The 19,531-nt window shown below is 39.8% G+C and overlaps 1 protein-coding gene and 1 pseudogene across 1 annotated transcript in view; both read right to left on the reverse strand.

Moving 5' to 3' along the window:
* GLG1 (golgi glycoprotein 1) overlaps window positions 1-19,531 on the reverse strand; it is a 150,461-nt gene that overhangs the window by 74,724 nt on the left and 56,206 nt on the right. The window lies entirely within an intron of this gene.
* LOC112393326 (UPF0428 protein CXorf56 pseudogene) lies at window positions 5,343-6,309 on the reverse strand (annotated as a pseudogene).

The raw sequence follows: 19,531 nt of genomic DNA on the forward strand, positions 1-19,531 counted from the left end.
TACAATGAGGTATCACCTCACACCAGTCAGAATGGCCATCATCAAAAAATCTACAAACAATAAATGCTGGAGAGGGTGTGGAGAAAAGGGAACCCTCTTGCACTGTTGGTGGGAATGTAAATTGATACAGCCACTATGGAAAACAGTATGGAGGTTCCTTAAAAAACTAAAACTAGAACTACCATATGACTCAGCAATCCCACTACTGGGCATATACCCTGAGAAAACTATAATTCAAAAAGAATCATGTACCTCAATGTTCACTGCAGCACTATTTACAATAGCCAAGACATGGAAGCAACCTAAGTGTCCACTGACAGATGAATGGATAAAGAAGATGTGGCACATATATACAATGGAATATTACTCAGCCATAAAAAGAAACAAAATTGAGTTATTTGTAGTGAGGTGGATGAACCTAGAGTCTGTCATACAGAGTGAAGTAAGTCAGAAAGAAAAACAAATACCGTTGCTAACACATATTTATGGAATCTCAAAAAAAAAATTGGTTCTGACGAACCTAGGGACAGGACAGTAACAAAGACACAGACATAGAGACTGGACTTGAGGACACAGGGAGGGGGAAGTGTAAGCTGGGATGAGTAGCAATGACATATATACACTACCGAATGTAAAATAGAGAGCTAGTGGGAAGGAGCCGCATAGCACAGGGCTTTGTGACCACCTAGAGGGGTGGGATAGGGAGGGTGCGATAGGGAGGGTGGGAGGGAGATGCAAGATGGAGGGGATATGGGGATATATGCATACATATAGCTGATTGTTACACAGCAGAAACTAACCCACACTGTAAAGCAATTATACTCCAATATACATGTTAAAAATAAACAAACAAACAAAGCAACCAACCCCCCAAAAACCAAAGAAAGGTAGACAGGATGAATAAACAGAACTAGTGCTCTAGACTGATTTGTTTAATGAATTCAGATGCCCGCAGCTTGGGTAAGAAACTGGTAATTAGATCAACTAGGGATCTGGATTAGCTCTTTGAATAACCACAACAGATTATAAAAAAAACTTTGCTTAGTTCATTTGGCTTTTCTAAATCAATGACTTAAATGTTTGGGGTATTATTGTACTTTAATCTCCTAACTGGTTAAATTAAGTTGAAACAGTTGATTTTAAGGCTTAATACCCCTAAGCCCTTCCTCTAGTTCTGTAAACTCAGTATGTGCTTTAAGGGATAGAACTGTGGAGAAAGAACAATAGACTAGCAGAAGTATTTAGCTATAGAAGCTCTGTGATTTTATTTATTTATTTTTAATATTTATTTATTATTTTATTTCTTTATTTTCTCCTTTATTTTTTTTGGCTGTGTCGGGTCTTAGTTGCGGCACATGGGCTTCTCCCTAGTCGTGGCTTGAGGGTTTTCTCTCTCTAGTTGTGGCGCGCAGGCTCCAGGGTGCGTGGAATCTGTAGTTTGCGGCACGTGGGCTGTCTAGTTGAGGCACGCAGGCTCAGTAGTTGCGGCGCACAGGCTTAGTTGCCCCATGGTATGTGGGATTTTAGTTCCTTGACCAGGGATTGAACCCGCATCCCCTGCATTGGAAGGTGGATTCTTTACCACTGGACCACCAGAGAAGTCCCTAGAAGCTCTGTGATTTTAGATGGGTCACTTCTCTAGCCCCCCAAGGACAGGCTTTGGACTATAACAGGGATTTCACCACCTAGGATCCATGACAGACTTAGGAGTGAGACTGTCCTGAAACTGAATACAAACTTCTGTGTACAAGTATATTTTCCTGAGAATCCACAGCTGTCATCATAATCTCAAAAAGATCCATAAGTAAGTCAGAAAGACAGATATAGCATGATATTGCTTATATGCAGAATCTAAAAAAAAGACACAAAACAGAGATACAAAACAGATACAGACTCACAAACTTAGAGAACAAATTTATGGTTACTGGGGGGGATAGGGAGAGGGATAGTTAGGGAGTTTGGGATTGACATGTACACACTGCTATATTTAAAATGGGTAACCAGGGACTTCCCTGGTGGTGCAGTGGTTAACAATCCACCTGCTAATGCAGGGGACACAGGTTCGAGTCCTGGTCCAGGAAGATCCCACATGTCACAGAGCAACCAAGCCCGTGCGCCACAACTCCTGAGCCTGTGTTCTAGAACCCGCAAGCAACAACTACTGAAGCCCGTGTGCTACAACTACCGAAGCCCGGACACCTAGAGCCCGTGCTCCACAACAAGAGAAACCACCGCAATGAGAAGCCCGCACACAAGGAAGAGTAGCCCCCGCTCGCTGCAACTAGAGAAAGCCCGCATGCAGCAACAAAGACCCATCCCAGCCATAAATAAATACATAAATAAATAAGTAAAAATAAAAAAATGGATAACTAACAAGGACCTCTTGTATAGCACAGGGAACTCTGCTCAATATTACGTAACAACATAAATGGGAAAAGACTTTGAAAAAGCACAGATACGTGTATATGTATAACTGAATCACTTTGCTGTACACCTAAAACTAACATAACATTGTTAATCAACTATACTCCAATATAAAATAAAAAGTTAAAAACAAAAGAACACTGGACAACCTTCAAGACAATACTATGGCAGTCTTCAGAATAATAATCAAAGCCAACAATGCACTGAAGTACAGTTGACCCTTGAACAACATGGGTTTGAACTATATGGGTCCACTTATATTTGGATTTTTTAAAATAAATGCACACTATGGTTTAAAAAAAAAAAACACGGGTCTAAGATGGTCGAGATTCTTTCCAGCTTTCTGAGTCTATAAAAGCTGAGATGTGGAACACAAAAATAGAGTATTTGTTGAATTCCACACCTTTTAATGCAGGTAATTTTTGTATTATGATTATGGTTTCCTACTACTTCATCTTAATCATTCTCTGTTGGTCAAAGTCACAACAAACAGGTTTCAGAATATACTGCTGAAAAGCTTGAGTCTCAATGCTCTCAATTAATTCAACCATCATACTCACTTAAGAGGATGATTTTTACAAAGAGTAGAAGTCTGGAACTACGATTTCCCCAAAGGCGAACAGGCTGAGTTAATGAGTCTGGCAGGAGAAATTAAAGGATTCACAAAACTAACTTGGAAGTTGTCCCAGTTTCTGAAACAGAAATCTTGGGAATTAGACTGTGTCTAAAATATGAAACATTCTATAGTCACATCCACTGAAGTTGAACTACCCACCAGATCACACCTGATACTAAATTAAGTGGCAAGAGACTCTGTTTATTAATCACTAAGAGAAAACAAAAAAACAAAACAAAACAAGAAATCAGTAGCATTGGTGCTTTCACGGCCTTGCAAAAATCTGAAGGCTGAGCAACAGCGCGATGCCTCCTTCTGATTAGAAACATTCTGCTACAGTAGTAAGTAAATTATTCTTCTGGGAGTTTATACATTAAAAACCCCGTAAACTTCCAATCATATAAGCAATTCATTTATTAACTTGGCCCAAACCACTTCACTCTTGCCCACCAAAAAAGCACACTGAAAATAATATAGTTGGTAATGATTAGACAAACTGAGTCATTTAGTCTGGGTAAACTTCCCCTGAGCAAGTGTAAACTGAATATTAACCCTCAGTCAGATTCATAACTAAGTTCCTTTAGTGCCTTATTCTGGCTGAGTCAGAATTAATTTTTTAATAAATTTATTTATTTATTTATTTTTGGCTGCATTGGGTCTTCATTGCTGCGTGCGGGCTTTCTCTAGTTGCGGCAAGCGGGGGCTACTCTTCATTCCGGTGCAGAGGCTTATTGCGGTGGCTTCTCTTGTTGCGGAGCATGGGCTGTAGGCGCGCAGGCTTCAGTAGCTGTGGCTCATGGGCTCTAGAGCATAGGCTCAGTAGTTGTGGTGCACGGGCTTAGTTGCTCCGCAGCATGTGGGATCTTCCCAGACCAGGCTTTGAATCCATGTCCCCTACACTGGCAGGTGGATACTTAACCACTGCACCACTAGGGAAGTCCCCCATAATTAATTTTTATTTGTACCCAGGATAGCTGCTAAGTACTGTTTTTCCAAAAGAACAGTGATAAACATAAGCTTCATGACCTCCAACTGTGCTCTGATTCACTAAAGAGTTTTGCTTTTGTATGATTCTTTAACATTCATCCATCTTTTCAGAAAGGATTTACGTACAGGTTCAGTGCGAAATAAAAAGTAAAGGTATGAAACAGAGTTACAGATGCTGGCTCTCAAGTAAATTACTGTGGTAGAGGAGGTAAAACATGAGTCTGTACCTAACGATCACACAAAGTTGAATGTGGAGTTGAAGGAGCTGATATCTTAAAAAACAAAAGAAGTACCACCACCCCTCATGAGTTAGGATGATAGAATCAGAGAGCGTCTAATGGAGGAGGGAAAAATTGAGTTCAGCCTTAAAAGGAGGTTGTGATTTGGTGATGTAATACTGTGTCTAGGTTGAGGCAGATGAGAGGGGGGCTGTGAACACTAGGTGTGGAGGAGTTTGAAAGGTATATTCTGTACAGAGGGCAGAGACCTGAGCAAGAAAGTGAGGAACTCTGTGGTGACCATTCTTAGGCTTACATATTTGGCATCTTCTAATACACAGTGAGATAACTACAAAATTTTAATAAAATCCCAACATTGGTCTAACAGTGGTTTGCCATCGTCCATATTAATATGTTATGGTAAACTCAGTGCAGAGAGTGGTGCTTTAATTTACTGTTATTTACCTCTGTGCTCCCCCAATGGTGGGGTTAACAACAGGTAAATAATGTATAATTACTTTTTAATAATCTTTAAACATTTTATTAACTTTGAAGAAGGAATAAGAACAGCTACTTTAGAAACTGGAGACACTCAAGCACTGACCTATTCATAGTTTTTTTTTTTTTTGGCGGTATGCGGGCCTCTCACTGTTGTGGCCTCTCCCGTTGCGGAGCACAGGCTCTGGACACGCAGGCTCAGCGGCCATGGCTCATGGGCCTAGCCGCTCCGCGGCATGTGGGATCCTCCCAGACCTGGGCATGAACCCGTGTCTCCTGCATTGGCAGGCGGACTCTCAACCACTGTGCCACCAGGGAAGCCCCTATTCATAGTTTTTACACAGCTCAAGAAGTGTACATCATAGGGGCAAAAAATAGTACAGAAGACCTATATACAGAAAGATTCAGAAAAATCCATTTCTAGAAAGCAGATCATATGGACTCACAGACCTCACTGAATCTAGGAGAATCAAAGGGAAACAACATAAAGCCTTCTGCTGGGGCATAAAGGTAGGAACCAGTCCATGTAGTCTAAGAAAAGCTCTTTTTCCTCTTGATCTAAATGTTTGCTTCCAGCTGGGTTCAGAGAAAGGTCCTGATCATTTGAACTGATAATTAGTCAAAGTCCCTTTCATGTTTGCTTTCTTGGTTTCTAGTTCAGCTAGCTCTTGCAACTGCCTGTTGCTCAGGACTTTGCGTTCCAACTGTTTTTCAATCACTTTGGCATTCTGTGCACACAAGTCAGCAACTTCCCTAGCCTCAGTCTTCTCTTCCTCTTCATCAATAGCAGACACAGTGACAGAGCTGAACGTGCCCATGTCTTTAGTCCATTTGGTCATTATCACCTTCTTAGGAAGCTCTTGTTTCTGGGTATGTATTTCATTTTCCCAAAACCCTGGCCAAACTTGACTACTGCTCCATCCACAATGGAGGTCATGGGAACATTCTTCAGCTGGGACTGGCAGTTTTTGTTCAGTAACTAGATTACTATATCCTTATTTGTCATTACCTGCTCTGGGCACAGAAGATGATAAGTTTTATTAATTTTGAGTGTTTCCATTTGGTCATTTGAACAAGTTTTAGTGTTTTCTTAGGCAAAAATAAGATGTAATTTGACTTCTCAAAGTGAATTTTGGGGCATAGCATCTTCATGGATATGGATCATTCAGTCAATGAGTCAAGAGTTGCTCGGTCTTGGTGTGTGAGCTGCTAAGTCCAGTAATTAGCCAGGTTGTTGTGCTTTCATATTTTTAAAATAGAGCTAAAACCTCATTGAAGGTGAATGGCAGTCTACACTTCGTACACTTCTTCCTGTGCTGTCCTTCCACACCTTCAGGCCTCCAAAGATACATAGTATCTTCAACTTGTGTTACAAAATTTGTGACTGTGTTTGGCAGCATCAATTACATAGACCAATCCTGGGGACTCATGGGTAATTTCTCTGACAGTCCAGTACCAGGACCATCTGGCAACACGAAGAGTAACAGACATCAAGGGGCTTCTCACCATCATCATATTCCTCCCCAGGTCGGAGGTGTTGGAGCAGACAACTGACCAGGGCACTACTTTAGGTGTAGTTCAGAGAAACAGCCCAAAAACTCAACACCAAGAATGTTACTCAATGTTACTTCTATAGGAACATGATACAATTTAAAGGGATAAAAGATAAATAGGCAAGACCCCCCACACACAAATTAGGGCCCATTTAACCCTGGTTCTTGGACAGTCAGAGGACTATGATGAGGTCAAGACTTACTTGTCTTATACCTTTAAAATGAAAAATATCCTCAATGGCCTTTAATTCTAGTTATATATATATATCCATATCTATATCTATATCTATATTATAGTAGGAATTAGCAAACGGTTCTGCTCTGGTTCAGGTAACACACTTACTCATAGATGAAAAATACTGGCAAGACTTGCAGCTTTGTCAAGTACTAATTCATTCACCTTCAATGAGGTTTTAGCTCTATTTTAAAAATATGAAAGCACAACAACCTGGCTAATTACTGGACTTAGCAGCTCACACACCAAGACCGAGCAACTCTTGACTCATTGACTGAATGATCCATATCCATGAAGATGCTATGCCCCAAAATTCACTTTGAGAAGTCAAATTACATCTTATTTTTGCCTAAGAAAACACTAAAACTTGTTCAAATGACCAAATGGAAACACTCAAAATTAATAAAACTTATCATCTTCTGTGCCCAGAGCAGGTAATGACAAATAAGGATATAGTAATCTAGTTACTGAACAAAAACTGCATCATTACATTATGGCCCAAAGGATACACATTGGATTATCATTTTACAAATCTTAAAGTTTATTAAGAAATGTAAATTACAGGGCTTCCCTGGTGGCGCAGTGGTTGAGTCCGCCTGCCAATGCAGGGGACACGGGTTCGTGCCCCGGTCCGGGAAGATCCCACATGCCGCAAAGCGGCTAGGCCCGTGAGCCATGGCCGCTGAGCCTGAGTGTCCAGAGCCTGTGAGAGGCCACAACAGTGAGAGGCCCACGTACCGCAAAAAAAAAAAAAAAAAAAAGTAAATTACAAATCCAAGTAATTCTCTGTACTATAAGAAATATTGTGGGCCTCCCCGGTGGCGCAGTGGTTGAGAGTCCGCCTGCCGATGCAGGGGACACGGGTTTGTGCCCCGGACCAGGAAGATTCCATGTGCCGCGGAGCGGCTGGGCCCGTGAGCCATGGCCGCTGAGCCTGCGCGTCCGGAGCCTGCGAGTCCGGAGCCTGTGCTCCGCAACGGGAGAGGCCACAAGCGGTGAGAGGCCCGCGTACCACAAAAAATAAAAAAATATAAATAAATATTGTGAAGTTTTTCCCCATCCCCCCCCCATTTTTCTATTATGAATCAGAAATAAAGGTACCTATAAACTGTAGGAGACAGGTCATCCTCAAAAGAATGTTTAGAGATATTTCTTTCACATACAGAGCTCATTCAACGTTTTCATCAACCTTCCATTTGGGACTGCCTAACGTTGAAGAAATACAGGGATGGTTTTGTAATGACAAGTGCTTTAAAATCCAATTATGGCCTTGCAAGGACTCTGCCTCACTTCACCATCGTGAATGAATGAGTTTTTCTGGAACTAAATCATCCTCATGAGAGCCTACTATCAGCAAAGAGAAAAACGTTACCTCCTACCAACTCTTTTTTTTCTCCCTAGGAGACAACTTAGAAATTCAGAATCCAATTTAGTCCTAATTTGGGGGGGGTGGGGAAGAAAAAAGAGTCAGGCATTCTATCAAATGCTTGGCCAGATTCCCCTTTAACCTTCAAGGGAAAGAATCTTGGACAGGTCTATCAACGTGGCTTCCAGCCATGATGGGCACACCGATGTAAAGAGATAAAAGACCTTGTTTTTCATTGCCCAGTTTCCTGGATAAAGTCAGTTTTGGTGCCCATGTTACAAGAGTGGCACCTAGAGCATTATCATTCAGTCTAAAGCGCCTAATATTTATAAACTATTTTGCAGACAATTCATCAAAAAGGACATACTTCCTCTGAACTGTGAGGCTGCAATGACTACTACTACTATGCCAACACTACAAAAATATAGCACCAAAATTCTTCTGAAATAGCTACTCACAGTATTTTTCATACCTCATAAAAACAGACACCATATAGTAGATCCCCTCATTTCATCGTGTTTGAGAGGAAACATGGTAGAAAGAATTCTGGATTAGGAGCCAAAAACCTTAAGTTCTGATTCCAGTTCCATTGTATATTGATTGCATAACAAGCCTTGATCAAGTCACATAATTCTTCAGGCTTCAAATTTCATGTCTACAAAACAGATAAATCCTGCTTTACGTACTTCACAGGGCTGTTCAGAGTAGAATTATTTAAAAGGCCTTTGAAAATTATACAGGGCCTTTCAAATATAAGATAATACTGGCCCTTCAGTCTCTGCACATAATCTAATCAAATAAACATCAAAAGCAACATTACTGCTTTCTAGTAGTCCATAATTCATGCAGGAGAAGAATAAGAATTCAAAATAAATGACATACATATTTGATTGTACTTGTATATACTATCTCTGAAAGGACACATAAAAATACTGACTTTCACTATATACCCTTTTGCATTTTTTGAATTATGTACCACATGCAAAAAAGAAGAAAAAAGAAGAAAAATCAAAGATAATTCCATTTTAAGACATAAACATAGACACCTTTGAAAATATCTGGAATACATATTCATGGTTGGGGCACCGAGGAAATTTAATGATATACCCTCCTCAGTCCGTATTTTTCTCTTTTTTTCTCTTCCACTGTCTATTCCAAAGAGGGTAGTGGTGGGGAGGAAATATGGAATATCAACATCTTCTGGGACATGGCAAGTGGAAATCTGGCCCTTTTAAGAGTCCTACAGGGGACTTCCCTGGTGGGGCAGTGGTTAAGAATCTGCTGCCAATGCAGGGGACATGGGTTCGAGCCCTGGATCAGGAAGATCCCACATACCACGGAGCAACTAAGCCCATGCGACACAACTACTGAGCCTGCGCTCTAGAGCCGGCAAGCCACAACTACTGAAGCCCACGTGCCCTAGAGCCCACGGGCCGCAACTACTGAGACTGTGTGCTGCAACTACTGAAGCCTGCACGCCTAGAGCCCACGCTCCACAACAAGAGAAGCCACCGCAATGAGAAGCCTGCGCACCACAACGAAGAGCAGCCCCTGCTTGCCGCAACTAGAGAAAGGCTGCGCACAGCAACGAAGACCCAGCACAGACAAAAATAAAATAAATGAATGAATGAATGAAAGAATAAATGTGTATTAAAAAAAAAAAGTCCTACATTGGTAGTTCTACTCTAAGAAAAGCACATTAACAATTTTTGGCCTAGTTTTCCCAGTGTGGTCAACTGTTACATGGGAGTTTTAAAATGAGAGATGAAAACAAAATTCTCTGAAGAGCATTATAGGAATTATGAGAAGAATGTCATCCTCATATACTGTTGGTGGAATTGTAAACTGATGCAACAGCTATGGAAACAGTACAGAGATTCTGCAAAAATTTACAAATAGAACTACCATACGATTCAGCAATTCTCCTCCTGGGTATTTACCTGAGGAAAACAAAAACACTAATTTGAAAAGATATAAGCACCCCTATGCTCACTGCAGCAGCATTATTTACAATAACAAATATATGGAAGCAGCCTAAGTGCCCATCAACAGACGAATGGATAAAGAAGATATGGTACACACACACACACACACACATAATGGAATATTACTCAGACATAAAAAAGAATGAAATCTTGTCATTTGCAACAACATGGATGAACCCAGAGGGTATTATGCTAAGTGAAATAAATCAGACAGAGAGAGACAAACACTGTATGATATCACTTATATGTGGATTCTAAAAAAAAAACACAAATGAACAAACATAACAAAACATAAACAGAGTTACAGATACAGAGAAGAAACAGATGTCTGCCAGGGAGAAGGAGGGTAGGGGGAAGTAAGAAATAGGAGAGGGGTATTAAGAGGTATAAACTTCCAATTGCAAAATAAATGTCATGGGTATGAAATGTACAGTGTGGGGGATATAGTCACTAACCACGTAATATCTCTGTATGGTGACATATGCAACTGGACTTATCATGGTGATCATTTTGGAACGGGGAGAAACAATGAATCACTATGTTGTATAACAGGAGCTAACATAGTGTTGTAGGTCAATTATATTTCAAGAACAAACAAATAAACAAACAAACTCATAGAAAAAGACATCAGTTTTTTGTTTTTTTTTTGTGTGTGTGTGCAGTACACGGGCCTCTCACTGTTGTGGCCTCTCCCGTTACGGAGCACAGGCTCCGGATGCGCAGGCTCAGTGGCCATGGCTCACGGGCCCAGCCGCTCCGCGGCATGTGGGATCTTCCCGGACCGGGGCACGAACCCGTGTCCCCTGCATCAGCAGGCGGACTCTCAACCACTGCGCCACCAGGGAAGCCCAAGACATCAGATTTGTGGTTACCAGAGAAGAAGGGCAGGGGGTGGGGAGGGTAAGAGGAATTGGACAAAGGCAATCAAAAAGTACAAACTTTCAGTTATAAAATAAATAAGTACTAGGGATGTAATGTACAACATGATAAATATAATTAACGCTGCTCTATGTTATACATGAAAGTTGTTGAGAGTAAATCCTAAGATTATCATCACAAGAAAAAAAAATTTTCTATTTATTTAATTTTGTACTTCTAAGAGATGATGGATATTCACTAAACTTTTGTGATAATCACTTCATGATGTATGTAAATCAAATCATTATGCTGTATACCTTAAACTTACACAATGCTGTATGTCAATTATATCTCAATAAAACTAGAAGGGAAAGAAAAGGAACAGAATGTCAATTTTAATACGGTACCTCTTATACTCTTTATTTGCCATCTCAGATGATTTGGAACAGCTGAATATAGGTACAAATGTGTCAAAACAGTGGCTACTACAGCCAAATGCAAAGTGGGAAAGGAGACTAAAATAGAGACAAAATTTCCAGACATCTGACAATACTATTAATGTTTATACCCAGTAAATCTGGAATGATTCTATCAATGTAGCTCATTACCTCCAATCCAACTATGCTACTTCAATAATTGTGAAAAGATAAAACCAAAAAATGGATATAAGATTACAGGATGCAAAAAAAGTCGTGAAATTAAATATAATTTCTCATGCTCCATACCCAAGTATCTAAAAATACCACATTTCTTCCATACTGACTAGTGGTGAGTGCACTGTTTACTTTTACTGGCCTGATGAGAAGAAGCCAATAGGGCTGAATTGCCAGACTGTACAGAACCCTTTCTGTATAACCCATTTCAGATGATTGGTGCTGCTTAAGAGAACAGCTGTGATTCAGGGACTGGCCTTCTATCTGAATTAAGTCTGCAACTACATTGCATAATTCTGAAGGATATGCAAGTTTTGAAGCAGGAATGCACAGGAGATAAAAATTCAGTTAGATGAGAGAGATGAAGAACTTTAAAAAAATAATAATATTTTACTTATTTATTTATTTATTTAGGCTGTACCGGGTCTTAGTTGCGGCATGCAGGATCTTCATTGCAGCGTGAGGGATCTTTAGTTGCAGCATGCGGACTTCATAGTTGTGGTATATGGACTCTTAGTTGCAGCATGCATGTGGGATCTAGTTCCCCGACCAGGGATTGAACCCGGGCCCCCTGCATCGGGAGCACGAAGTCTTGACCACCAGGGAAGTCCCAATGAAGAACATTTGAGTAGGTCTTCCCTGGTGGCGCAGTGGTTAAGAATCCGCCTGCCAATGCAAGGGACACGGGTTCAAGCCATGGTCCAGGAAGATCCCACATGCCGTGGAGCAACTAAGCGGGTGTGCCACAACAACTGAGCCTGAACTCTAGAGTCCGTGAGCCACAACTACTGAGGCTGCATGCCACAACTACTGAAGCCTGTGCGCCTAGAGCCCGTGCTCTGCAACGAGAGAAGCCACCGCAGTAAGAAGCCCGCGCACAGCAACGAAGAGTAGCCCCTGCTCGCCACAACTAGAGAAAGCCTGCATGCAGCAACGAAGACCCAATGCAGCCAAAAAAAGAACAGTTGAGTATGGTAAGTTGGAATGGGGGAAGAAGAGTACCTGATACCTTAACACCAGTGGATGCTTAAATGGGCTTGAAAAGTGGTAGAGGAACAGCAAAGAGTTATCACATAAATAGTCTCCTCTCAAAAGGGAGTCACATGGAGAAACTGAAAGGGCAAAAGAAATCACTATTGAACAGGGACTTCCCTGGTAGTCCAGTGGTTAAGAATTCAATGTCCCCCTTCCAATGCAGGGGACATGGGTTCAATCCCTGGTCGGGGAACTAAGATCCCACATGCTGCGGGGCAACTAAGCCCGCATGCCGCAAATACTGAGCCTGTGTGTTGCAACAAACTGAGATCCTACAAGCCGCTCAGCACGGCCAAAAAACAAAAATCCCATTAAAGCCACTTGACGTCAAAGCCATTTAAATATCTCATTTTTTTACTTCTTCCTGTCAAAGTGGTATTCTCCTTTACTGTAGTAAGTTCTAATAAATTCAGCTTTGCTTTATTAACAGATTGGTGAAATTTGGAGGAGTTCATCAGGTTCTATGCCAATAGATCCTTCAACATCCAGTTCAAAGGCATTTAGGGCTGAACAGGGAAAAACTTAATTGATATATTTTAAAAACAATCTTCTGGGGTTAACAACATCAGTAATGTACATAAAATCTAGAGAATAAAAAAAAAAAATCTAGAGAAATCTTCAAAAGTTTTCCATATTTCTTCTTGCTTAGATAATATCATTCTATATTCGGTAGAACAAAGGTACATTAATTGTATGTTAATAATTACCATTATATCAAACTATAAAGGCTGAAATGATAGAATTAAACACTTACTCTGGGAAATATTGATAAATTAATATAAACATTAATAAAGATGCAATATTTAGTAAGAATTATCCATAATCTCTAAATCACATCTTTGCCTTTTAAAGTGGTAATTTTCTATTATAAAATTGATTTGAAACGAAAGTGCAAAGAACAAAAAACCAGGAGGATCCTTTTGCTGGTAAGTTCAGTTGAGCCAATGATCACTATATGACCTGAATATATAATAATTCCCCACACTTCAGTTACAATAGGTAGGAAACTGAATAAAAAGCAAGACAGTTTGACTCCAATTGGCTATCTAATATGATTCTATAAAAACAGATAACTAGGGCTTCCCTGGTGGCGCAGTGGTTGAGAGTCCGCATGCCGATGCAGGGGACACGGGTTCGTGCCCCGGTCCGGGAAGATCCCACATGCCGCGGAGTGGCTGGGCCCGTGAGCCATGGCCGCTGAGCCTGCGCGTCCGGAGCCTGTGCTCCGCAATGGGAGAGGCCACAACAGTGAGAGGCCCGCGTACCGCCAAAAAGAAAAACAGATAATTTACCTTTTTGAGGAAGGAGAAATACTGTTATAGAAATAACTGGGAGAGGTGAAAGGAGATAGGCAGAACAATCACAGATCCTTTTAGAATTATTATTATTATTTTTTTTTTTTTTTGCCGTACGCGGGCCTCACTGTTGTGGCCTCTCCCGTTACGGAGCACAGGCTCCGGACGCGCAGGCTCAGCGGCCATGGCTCACGGGCCCAGCCGCTCCGCGGCATGTGGGATCTTCCTGGACCGAGGCATGAACCCGTGTCCCCTGCATCGCCAGGCAGCCTCTCAACCACTGCGCCACCAGGGAAGCCCCCTTTTAGAATTATTGTTTTAAAACACTGTAAGTTTGTCAGTGGTTTAAATATGCATTACTTCTCCAGTAAAAAAATATTTACTTCCAATAATGGAAACAAAGGACACTTCCAGGTATTGTGGAGCACTCATTACTGTATAGTCTGTAGAACTGGCTATGCGGCATAGACTTTGGAGAGACATACCTGGGATCAGATCAATTTGGGCTCTTCCAGGTACTAGCTGTGTAACCCTGGACAAATTATTTAACTTTTGTAAGCCTAAATTTCCTTACCTATAAATGAGGATAGTAAGAGTATTTATTACACATGTAGCGATAAGTAGAGCAAAACACATAAAGCACCTAGCACAGCGCTCATTGTAAATATACAATAAATATTATCTATAAAAATAATAACATTTATTATTATTATAGTATACTTCTAGAAGAGTTAATTTTGTACTGCCCCAACCCCAAAATAAACCAATTTCAAAAATAAGGAAAAAAAACAGAGGTTTTCTTTTTAAATCTAAGATACATAGATTCTTAGCCGTAGGAAGGCAACTTCAGTTTACGTAGTTCAATTACATTAGGATAAACTAGACTAAAGGAATACATTAATTTAGGAAATTAAGGTAGAAAAATCTTATCCTAATGGAAAGAACAGTCTGTAAATCACTTCACCAAGTTTGCTCAGCACAAATGTGTGTGGAATTTGTCTTGCTCCTCACTCTAATCTCTCAATCTAATATCCATATACAAATCCAGGTTAGATATCTGTTTTGAACTTCATTTAGGTTTTTGTTTCTAAGTAAACATCAGAAGTTAAATAGTTTTGATTTTGTTCACTCAACTGTTTTAAGGATCCAAACAACCTCTGTATTTGGTTGTATTTAAGTCCAACTGTTTAGATGCAAGTATCTTTAAATATGCAAACAAACCAAGGCTCTTAGTCATCTAAAATCGCTTTTCTAAATTTTACTTGGTAAATGTTTCTAGCCCACTGCTGGCAATCAATGCACTTCTCTCATCACATCAAACTCCAGTTGATTCATTTTGTGAAAGTGAATGCTGCTTGTCACCAACTGTCAATTTTAATAAGCAAGACTGATGTCTTTGACAATTCAGTCAATGCCATGCATCTGTCTGGGTTTGTTACTTTAAATCACCTGACAGCCACCTGCGAACAGATCGTACAAAGCAGTGCAAAAGTGGTCTAGGGTTACACTACCATAATTCTTTCAAATACACTCAGACCTTACAACAGTATCTTTAAAATTCTGATCATCACAGTTATTATTCTTCAGAAGAGTACTGGGAAATCTAATGTCTAAAATAGAAGCCTTTGATTTAGGGTCTCTGAATCTTTAGTCTACACCAGAAATATAGAAGATAAGGATCTATGACTGGAGGAAAGTTCACTATTTCAAACATAATATTTTAAATTCTGACATGTGATACAAATGAAATGCCTCATGGACTACAGAAAGAGGACAGAACAAGTAACATGAGTGAGCCACAGAAAGCACACAAGCATTTTCCCAACTGAAATCTTACTAAATAATCCACATCACAGAACTCGAATGGGGAAAATCTCTCTGCATTAGGCAGGGCATAACTATACCTATTCAGAAGCAGGACTTAATATCTAATAACCCCAAACATATTTTTGTTTCAGCTTCAGAAGAAAGAAAAAAAAAGACTGGGGAGAGGGGAACAGTAGAAAGTCAATTTTGGATTGCTTTCTCTCTTGCTTTTGGTGCCAAGGAATATTTTTAACCTTTTACCTAGACTCTCTATGATCCTTATTTTCACCTCAGTATGCAAGAAGAAAAGATTCAAGCATTTACCTGAGACTTCTCTCTGTAATACGGACTAAATAAAATCCATAAAATGCAACATTCTAGGACTTATTTAAAATACACACTCGGGGACTTCCCTGGCTGTCCAGTGGTTAAGACTTCGCCTTCCAATGCAGGGAGTGTGGGTTCGGTCCCTGGTTGGGGAGCTAAGATCCCACGTGCCTTGCGGCCAAAAAACCCAAAACATAAAACAGAAGCAGTATTGTAACAAATTCAATAAAGACTTAAAAAAAAAATTTTTTTTTAATTAAATACACACTTCAATTGTAAGCTGTACTGTACACACCTTTATGTCTACTCTGAGTCATCTGTCTGGTTAAGAATCTTACAACATTATGAATGTTGGTGGCTAGTTATGCCATTAACATAAAGAATTCAGAAGCATATATATAAGCCAAAATATGTGATTCATGACAGATTTTAAAAGAAAAATTTAGGACATAATTCATACGAGATATCTTAGTATCATCTAATTAAGTAACTTACTAAAAACCTTTAGCCAGAATTTTAATTTTTAAACTTCATCTCAAAATTACCAAATACACATTTCTTTTTTCAGGTATAGAAGAGTTTATTTTACATCATAGTACATTGTGAATACCAAATACACATTTTAAAACACAAAATAATATGGGATAGTTTTGGTCTAACAGCCAGTTAATGAAGTTTGAAAAGAAAGATAAGTGAAGGTATTAATATTCCCTTTCCAAAAGGCTTGACACTGAATAAATGATCTCAACATCCATGACTTACCAAGTAATTTATTAGACTGGTTACTAAATTGTTCCTGCTTCCGAAACAAAGAAACAGTGCATAGGAATTGGAAATCGAGTTCCCTGGTTTAAAAGAGTCTCTTATAAGTTCATTTTGGTGGCACTAAAAATTCCTAAGTTTTTCTGACAGCTCATACAACTCAATACAAAAAAAAACAACCCAATCGAATAATGGGCAGAAGACCGAAACAGACATTTTTCCAAGGAAGACATAGAGATGGCCAATAGGCACATGAAAAGATGCTCAACATCACTAATTATTAGTGAAATGCAAATCAAAACTACAGGGAGGTACCACCTCACACTGATCAAAATGGCCATTATTGGGCTTCCCTGGTGGCACAGTGGTTGAGAGTCCGCCTGCCAATGCAGGGGACACGGGTTCGTGCCCTGGTCAAGTAGCCACTATGGAAAACAGTATGGAAGTCCCTCAAAAAACTAAAAACAGAGTTGCCATATGATCCAGCAATCCCACTCCTGGCCATATATCCAGACAAAAATATAATTTGAAAAGATACATGCACCGCTATGTTCATAGCAGCACTATTCACAATAACCAAAACATGGAAACAACCTAAATGTCCATCAACAGATGAACTGACAAAGGAGATGTGGTACGTAATACAATGGACTACTACTCAGCCATAAAAAAGAATGAAATAATGCCATTTGCAGCAACATGGATGGACCTAGAGATTATCATACTAAGTGAAGTAAGCAGAAAGAGAAAGACAAATACCATATAATATCACTTATATGTGGAATCTAAAATATGACACAAATGAACTTATCTAAAAAATAGAAACAGACTCACGGACATAGAGAACAGACTTGTGGTTGCTAAGGGGGAGTGGGGTGGGGGAGGGATGGATTGGGGGTTTGCGGTTAGCAGATGCAAACTATTATATATAGAATGGATAAACAAAGTACTACTGTATAGCACAGGGAACTATATTCAATATCCTGTGATAAACCATAATGGAAAAGAATATAAAAAAGAATGTGTGTGTGTGTGTGTGTGTGTGTGTGTGTGTGTGTGTGTGTATAACTCAATCACTTTGCTGTACAGCAGAAATTAACACAAAATTGTAAATCAACTACAGGTCAATAAAAAAAAATTCCTAAGTTTTTCTGGTTTTATTTTGCTCCCTGGGCCCCTTGGAGGTGGTAGTACCTCAATTAAAAACAGTAACAGGGCTTCCCTGGTGGCGCAGTGGCTGAGAGTCTGCCTGCCGATGCAGGGGACACGGGTGCGTGCCCCGGTCCAGGAAGATCCCACATGCCGCGGAGCGTCTAGGCCCGTGAGCCATGGCCGCTGGGCCTGCGCATCCGGAGCCTGTGCTCCGCAACGGGAGAAGCCACAACAGTAAGAGGCCCGCGTACCGCAAAAATAAATAAATAAATAAAATAAGTTGAATATATTTATATGGGTATACTTCCAGGCTCTTAACTCTGTCTGACTGATCTATGTGTCTATCCTTCTGACAATACCACGCTGTCTCAGTAACGAAGGGCTTCCCAGGTGGCGCAGTGGTTGAGAATCCACCTGCCAAAGCAGGGGACACAGGTTTGGGCCCTGGTTCGGGAAAATCCCACATGCCGCAGAGCAACTAAGCCTGTGAGCCCCAACTACTGGAGCCCACGTGCCCCAACTACTGAAGCCCGCATGCCTAGAGCACATGCTCCACAACAAGAGAAGCCACCACAATGAGAAGACCGCGCACCGCAATGAAGAGTAGCCCTAACTCGCCGCAACTAGAGAAAGCCTGCGGGCAGAACTAAGACCCAACACAGCCATAAATAAATAAATGAATGAATGAATGAATGAATGAATGAATAAAGTTTTTTAAAAAGTAACAAAAAAATTCCTAAAAATGTAAGTTATCTCTGCAACCTTTTCCCTGTTCCACCAATAGCTTATTTAATATAATTATACACCCTCTCTAAAAATCTCAGGAAAAAAAATAGAAATAATGAATAGCAGATCCTTTTTCCAAAGATGACTGATCACTTTTGCCTTAGAATTTAAGATTAAGTAGATCTAACTTACATAATTAATTGCCACCAAAATAGATCAGACACAACAAAAGTGTCTTATATCTGTGTATTGGCTTAAGGCTACAGTTTCCATTAATGACAAAATTCAAAACAGTTTTTTCACATTTAGCTTTCTTTTTGTATGGTGAGGAAAGCAACTGACTAAGACTATGAAATTGTTAATTCCTATCCCTATTCTACCAGTTAAATCATACTATGACTTGGGAGGAGCTAATCATTAATCCCATCCTCTGCCGTTACAATGCTTTAAATTTTAAGTACGGTGAAAAGAGAAAAACACATTTTTTCAAACCTTTCTTCCATAAAAATTAGAGCCATACCCATCTAAAGCCATCTGACAATTCTGATAGTATAATCACCAACTCAATAGTTAACATCTGTGAAAAATATCCACTTCCTATTAATAGAGGGATCATTTAAGTTGTCTCTGACATCAGAAGTTGTATTCTTATTATATATATAAAAATTGATTTAATCCACTGATGACAGCTTAAACTTGCATTTCAGAACAGAAAAATAATTCAGAGTGAAAAATTCAAAGTTTTAAAGTCAATATCCCAACATCAGTTTCTGCATGAGAACCTGGGCCCTTCAGTTGATCCTCCATTCTAAAAATATCTGCTGCAGGATACCTTTATTCAATCTGAAATTGAGTAAGAATTTCAAATCTATGTTCTAATTCTTACTTGGTGCAACTATGACATCACAGAGCAAGCAATGAAACATAATTTTTGGCTCCAAGTTATATCTATCCTGAAAATATTCCTAAAAATATTAAAATCCTAATAAAATAAATTCTTTTTTTTTTTTTTTTTTTTTGGGTTTGGGGGCCCCC

Source organism: Neophocaena asiaeorientalis, unplaced genomic scaffold (assembly GCF_003031525.2).
Source record: "Neophocaena asiaeorientalis asiaeorientalis breed wild unplaced genomic scaffold, Neophocaena_asiaeorientalis_V1.1 scaffold40, whole genome shotgun sequence".
Taxonomy (NCBI): Eukaryota; Metazoa; Chordata; class Mammalia; order Artiodactyla; family Phocoenidae; genus Neophocaena; species Neophocaena asiaeorientalis.